This window comes from Arachis hypogaea, chromosome 15, assembly GCF_003086295.3.
Source record: "Arachis hypogaea cultivar Tifrunner chromosome 15, arahy.Tifrunner.gnm2.J5K5, whole genome shotgun sequence".
NCBI lineage: Eukaryota > Viridiplantae > Streptophyta > Magnoliopsida > Fabales > Fabaceae > Arachis > Arachis hypogaea.
This window is the reverse complement of record NC_092050.1, coordinates 112,846,670-112,853,569: the sequence shown is the minus strand read 5'-3', so window position 1 is coordinate 112,853,569 and position 6,900 is coordinate 112,846,670.

Genomic DNA, 6,900 nt, shown 5'->3' with positions numbered 1-6,900 from the left:
TTTATTCCTTGGTGATACTCCCAGCCACCATTAGAATAATGACTTGAATCATTTTGTGGTGGTGGGAAGTATCCCATATGATTTTCTTGCTCATCTTGTGTCTCTGAAGTAAATCTCCATGAATTGGAGTGCTCAGAATGTGTATTCTCTTGGTGATATTCCCAGCCACCATTAGAGATTGGTGATGATGGGTGATATTCCATAAAATTTTGTTTGACCATAAGATGAGTTGAACTCCATTTGTATTTTGTAAACATCAATGAAATTTGAAATTCATGTCACAGAGAAAGAATTTCTTAGTGAGGCAATAGCTCAAACACCTTGCTATGAATTTAAAACAGAGAACAAAAACAAAGAAAATGCTTGATCTAGACTTCTCACCCACTTAATCATTGTCAATCTAATCAATCCCCGGCAACGGCGCCAAAAACTTGATCTGTGGAAAACGATCCAATACAAACTCACCGGCAAGTGTACCGGGTCGCATCAAGTAATAATAACTCACATGAGTGAGGTCGATCCCACAGGGATTGAAGGATTGAGCAATTTTAGTTTAGTGGTTGATTTAGTCAAGCAAATCAAGTATTGGTTGAGTGGTTTATAATTGACAGAAGCTAAATTGCATGAATTGTAAAGGGAGAGGGAAGAATTGCAGTGAATTAAAGAGAACAGAAAATAAAAGTGCTGAATCTTAAAGAACAAGTAAATTAAATTGCAGAAACTTAGATTGCAAGAAATGTAAATAACTAAATCTTAAAGTGCAAGAAATGTAAATTGCTGGAATTATAAAAGGGATTGGGAGTTGGGATTACAGAATTTAAACAAGCAGAAGTAAATTGCAACAAACTGAAGAGCAAAAGATGAATTGAATTGAAATAGATCTCAAACAGAGAAGTTAAAGTGCTTGAAGGATTAAAACAGGAATTGACTGATGCTTAGTTGCAGCAATTTAAAAGAATGTTGAAGATCTCAGGAGTGGAAGAGACTAGAAAACAAGTCTAGATCTCAAATCCTTCCTTGATCCAACAAGAAAAATTGCAAAATGAAGATGGAAAAGTAAATTGCATAAGAATAGACGATGAAGCAGTAAACAGAAATTGAATTATGCAGAAAAAGTAAACAAGAGATCTCAAGGTGAGATTGAAACAGAAGTTCTTCAATTCTCCACCCAAGATCCAAGATGAAAAGTAAATAGTGCTCAAGCAAGAACAAGGAAGAAGAGAGATCAATTCTTCTTCCTAATTCTCCAAGATCCAAGTTCAAAGTAAAAGCTCAAAATTACAAAAATGGAAATTCAAAGAAACAAAAGAAAATTCCAAAGTAAGTAAAAAGGTCCTTCCTAAATCAAACTAACACCTATTTATACACTTCCTAAATTGGATCTAAGAATTTGAATGAATTTTTGGCCCATGGTGCACCACCCAGGGGAAGGTTCGGCTCTTGGCAAGATCTTTGGCCAAGAGCTTTGGTTCCCTTTCCTTGCTAAAGTGTTACGCGCCCTTTTCTTGTGATAAGAGAACAAAGCTCTTTGCAAGAGCTTTTGAGCTCTTGGCAAGAGCTTTACTTGTCCTTGAGGTCCCTGGTTCAAGTCTTGGGTGGAGCACTTGTGGAGCTAATTTCCTTGGCACAAGAGGAGCACCCAAAGTCTTGCTTCCTTGAGGTGCCCGGTTCAATCCTTGGTGAAGGAAGTTGCTGGCCATTTTCCTTGGCAAATGAGTGGCGCACAAGGCCTTGCTTCTTTGATGCTCCCTGTTCGAACCTTGTTGAATGAAAACAAGCCAATTTTGGCTTGTTTTTCCTTGTGGAATAGCGCTGACCCCCTCCCCTTGGTCATGGGTTCAAGTCTTGGTGAGTACATAGTTGAGCTTTTCTTCCTTCATTTCCTTCAAAGCATGCCCAAAAAAGCTCTTAGCAAGAGCTTTTGAGCTCTTGGCAAGAGCTTGGCTCTTGCTTCCTTCTTCCATGTGCTTTTGATAAAGCTCTTGGCAAGAGCTTGGCTTCTGATTATTTGAAGGAAAGCTCTCCACAAGAGCTTTAAAGCTCTTGGCAAGAGCTTTATACCCTTGTTTCTTGAATGCATCCACGCTTCTCCTTCTTTGAGCCACGCTTTTCTTCCTTGTGCCACGCTTTCTTTCTTTGCTTAGATCATGCTCCTTAGGCTACGCTTTTCTTATTTTTTTCTTTTCTTCACCTACAAGTAACCAAAACAACCAATCAAAGTATCACAAAATTCACAAAGCTTAAAATTCATTTAAAACCATTTAATTTTAGTTTAAACTTCATGATTTTGTATCAATTAAAGGGTGGTTGATTGATTCAAAGTAACCATGCAATTCCACTCCAAATTGCTAACTTACAATACAAGAAAGTGCATAAAACCTATTAAAAACAAAGGAAAAAGACTAGTAAAACCAGGCTAAGATGACTTGTCATCATGCTGCACCTTTGGTTCTAACCTCTACCACAAAGACTCTAATCTCCCTGTACCTCGGCTGAACTGGTGTCTCGAGAAGTCCCCAACAAAGTCGTGGATTATCTGTCTAAGGGATGTATAATCAAGCTGGTGGTTCATCATTGTCTGATGAAAGACTCACTTTGAACCCATGTAGAATGAGATAACCTTGTGCCGGTTCAACGCATTCATGATACTGAAGAACGAAGATATATCTTAGAATAGAGAATCAAATGCAAATTGAGATAGAACACTAATACTTTATTAATTCATACAACTCAACAGGGCTCCTCCCCTCAACCTAGGAGGTTTAAAAACTCACACTAACAGAAAATACAATGTGGAATGCAAAATTATGGCATAAAGACTTTGAACAAGGTTGATCCTTGTTCTATATATACTAATCTAATGACTAAGGATTGCATAAGAAGGTTAAAACAGTCTTTTAGTATTAAAATCCACTTCTGGGGCCCACTTGGTGAGTGTTTGGGATGAGCTTGGTTGAGATCCACGTGCTAGGAGGCCTCTAGGGTGTTAAACGCTGGCTAGGGGTTTTTTTATGGGTGTTGGACGCTGGTCTCTTCTCCCTTGGGCGCTGGACGCCAGAATAGGGCAGGAGGCTGGCGTTGAACGCCAGTTTTGGGCCTTCAATTCGAAAGCAAAGTATGAACTATTATATATTTCTGGAAAGCTCTGGATGTTAGGTTTCCATAGCCGTTGAGAACGATCTATTAGAATATCCACAGCTCTAGAAAAGCTTTTTCGAGTGCAAGGAGGTCAGATCCAGACAGCATCTGCAGCATTTTCTCTGTCTCTAAATCAGACTTTTGCTCCATCTCCTCAATTTCAGGCAGAAAATACTTGAAATTGCATAAAAACATAGAAAACTCAAAGTAGAATCCAAAAATGTGAAATTTAAACTAAAACCTATGAAAACTTAATAAAACTTAAACAAAACTACTAAAAACTATATGAAAATGATGGCAAAAAGCGTATAAAATATCCACTCATCAAGTACTCACCACAAAAGAGGTAGAATCAAAGAGGATGATAAAAATGATTGCGTGGCCACAAACCGGTCTTTGATCAAAGCTCTGAATTGAGAGAAAAGTGGATTTGAAGTTAAAGTGTGAATAGTGTTAGGGCTCTCTTCTTCTCCTCGTTGTGGCTCTCTCTCTCCCCCTCTCTCTCTCAATGTAAATGAATGAAATTTTTGGTAAAATGAGGGAAAGTCACGTTTTTTATATTAAGTAGATGAGGGGCATTGTCCTTTCGCCTATTGGCCTACCTAAGGCCAAAATCTTTAAGATAAGTGTTCGATTTTTATTCTAAATATTTTTCTGGTTATTTCTATAGTTTTATTTTTCTCATACAGAGTACCGAACATACTTAAGCTTGTATAGTTAACTATAATGCTGGTATACATTTTTTCGTAATTATTTATATTTTCACGCTCCAATTAATTTTTTAAGTTCGATTTTTATTTGTAAGTTTCTAAATTTTAAATTTTTAACCTTGTCCAGACAATTTAAAATCCTCTTAACTCACTCTTAGTTAATCAGTTAGGATCTTTAATTCACCTTTAATAAAGCAAGTAATGGCTATCAAAAGACCTAATCCATCCCTTTCCCACTCTTTATTGGTTCATTTCGTAGGAATAAATTAGTAAAAGTAAAAAAAAATAGGGGTCGTAGATGGTAGGTCACCTACCAATGTCTTAGATTTTGTGCATTGACCTTTCGGGTCTCATTAATCCAAGTTAGAAAAAAAGCAATATGAATGCTCCCTAATTATAAGACCATTCTTGCTTCTTTCTCTTGTCCCTACCCATATAGGAAAAGAGCTTTCTCACAAAGATTTATCGGAAGCCCATAGTTTGAGAATTCCCCAGTCGTTGTTTGAGCTTCGATCACCCATATTTTTATCTGACTTGGAATTTTTCTTTTACCTCTTAGAGAATATTGACCATCGCCAGATATAGAGAAGATAACCTATGTTGAAAGTAGAGAAATGTTGTTTTGAATTATCATAAGTGATGTTTAAAACCATTGATCTTTCAATCTTTTTGGGTAGTGGCTTAGTCCTATAACCTTTGTATTTCCGGAGTTTGAACCCTAAAGATGCATTGAATGCCTTGGTTTTCCCTGAATTTATATCCTAAGTCTTAAAGTTGAAAGTAAATGTCGCCTCAGAAAATTAACTGCATAGTTCCAGTGGATGTCTTTCCTGAAGGAAAGAAGAATGTTAACTATATCGACAAGTCAGAGCTCATTCACGAAGAAGAGAGACTGGGCTCAGACTTACTAGCACAAGGGTTAACCGTTATTAAATTAAGGGGGAAAAGGTCAAGGCTTAGGCTATTGAGTTACTTCTCCTCCGTCTAGTATTCTTAGTGATAGAATCCTTAAATGAAGGGTATTTAGCTGTACATAGTTTTGGAAATTAACTATCACCGACTTTAAGGCATTGTTTTAGACAAGGACTCCGTTTCTTCCTCTTTTCAGATGGTAAATATTTCTCATAATATAGAGTGTGAATCAAACCCATGTTTGAATTCAAATTGAGATACTGATGCAAGTTCTAGCGCATCACTCGGCTCCTCGGCTCACTTTGGTTGAAAAGACTTTCTCCTTAGGCACAATAGCAACCTTTCGACTTATAAAACAAAACAAGTTTACTTACTAAAAAACTAAGAAAGAGGCAACAAGCACCTTCTTTCTCACTTTCTCAAAGTCAAGTTTCTCACTTCTTGCTTTAGAAAGATTGCAGCATTAGCGCTTGTTGACAAATAACATCATAGAAAGAGTCAAGGCTCCTTTCCTTTCCTACGAATCTACAACTCTTTTTACTGAGTAATACTCCATTCGTATGACTTTCGCTAATGGGGCAAACAAAGGCTAACCCATTCTGGTTGTTATGACTAGTAAGAATGTCTAGGTTCTTTCAGTCTTGCTTGTGCGCTTTGGTCCTACTTACAGAGACTATCCTTTGTATAAGTTATGATCCATCTAAGGATTGAGCTTCCCTTGAGTAAAATCTCATGGACTACTAGGAAAAGATAGATGCTCGCCCGGCAACAGCAGTCCATAGCGGATAGTCTTGGAAAGAGCCTTTCATTCGATGCTTCTGATTCAACTCCCAGACAACCAAGGAAGTATGTGCAAAGATAAGGTTAGCCCCTGCGGAAAGCATTATCTGGGAACGATTATCCAGGAATTGGAAGATGGTTGGCGTGACACACCTAAATCCCCTTTCTATTTTGATTTACTTTAAAACTTACCTTGATTCAGACCGGGCAATTTGAAAGAATCAATGCCTATCTGCCTTTTACTTTGCACTCTTACTTCAAGAGATATGGTAGGTCTAGAAATATAAACCTAAGCTAGTAGTGTTAGAATACAATTCTGTCTGGGACAGAAATTGAAAGTTAGAAGTTTTTCTTTAGTTACAAGTTTGTCCAGAAGATAGTTTAGGTACCAGCCCTTCCTTGAGATTCCTCTATCTAGCTCCGCAGAGAAAGCTCTGCAGGGTAAGTCCAAGGAGGAAATCTCGGGTGGAGTTCCCGAGCAATAGAGGACTACAGTATACTAGTACTTTTATTTCTACAATAAGTCTTGAAAGCAGGGCACTTATTCACGGGTGTGGAAAAGTGCCGATGGTAGCTCTTTCATTCACGTAGGGAAGCCACCCCGTAGTACCTAAAATGTAAGGGGAAAGGCTTCCCCAGTCTCTTAGACACCTTGAACTAGGGGAACTTGAATATGAATCTCTTTCTCTTGAATGTCAACCTCACCACGGAAAAAAAATGAGAATTACTTCCCAACAAAACTCTAGAACAGTGGATAAGCCTTTCCTAACCAACCCCTGAAACCATTTGAACTAAATATGAAATAATTAAGTCAACAAAAAAAATCTATTTAGAAGAGTTCATCACTAACGATGAGGCAGGGAGAAGAATCTCTCCCAAAAAGGGGGCTTCGTCCTCTTATCCTCATTGTTACATTTTTTCCACTGACAAATTCTTTTATTATTTGATTTTTATTAGATTTGAGTGTACCATCAGTATTCGGGTTGTGGACATCAAAAAAAGATTGTGATACAAATATTGATAACAGTATATTGTTAATCACAAGTGTGTGATGCCGATTGGAAAGATTTCTGCAATCACATATGACATTTCTCTGACAGTAGCTCTTGACTCCTGGGTAGGGGACAAGAGCGTAATTGGCGTTAACCCCCAGAGGGAATGGAGTGGGTATAATAGCCCTGCAGAATGATTCAAGTGAGGGAACCCGTACATATAAAGGTCTAGGTTGCTCATCCCGTTTCTATATTCTAAAATGACAGAAAATAGGTCATTTGCAGCCTTAATAAAGTATCTTCGCTAGCTGATGAGATATTTTGGTGGAGAAACGAATCTCTCCCAAAACACCCAAATCTAACCGGCA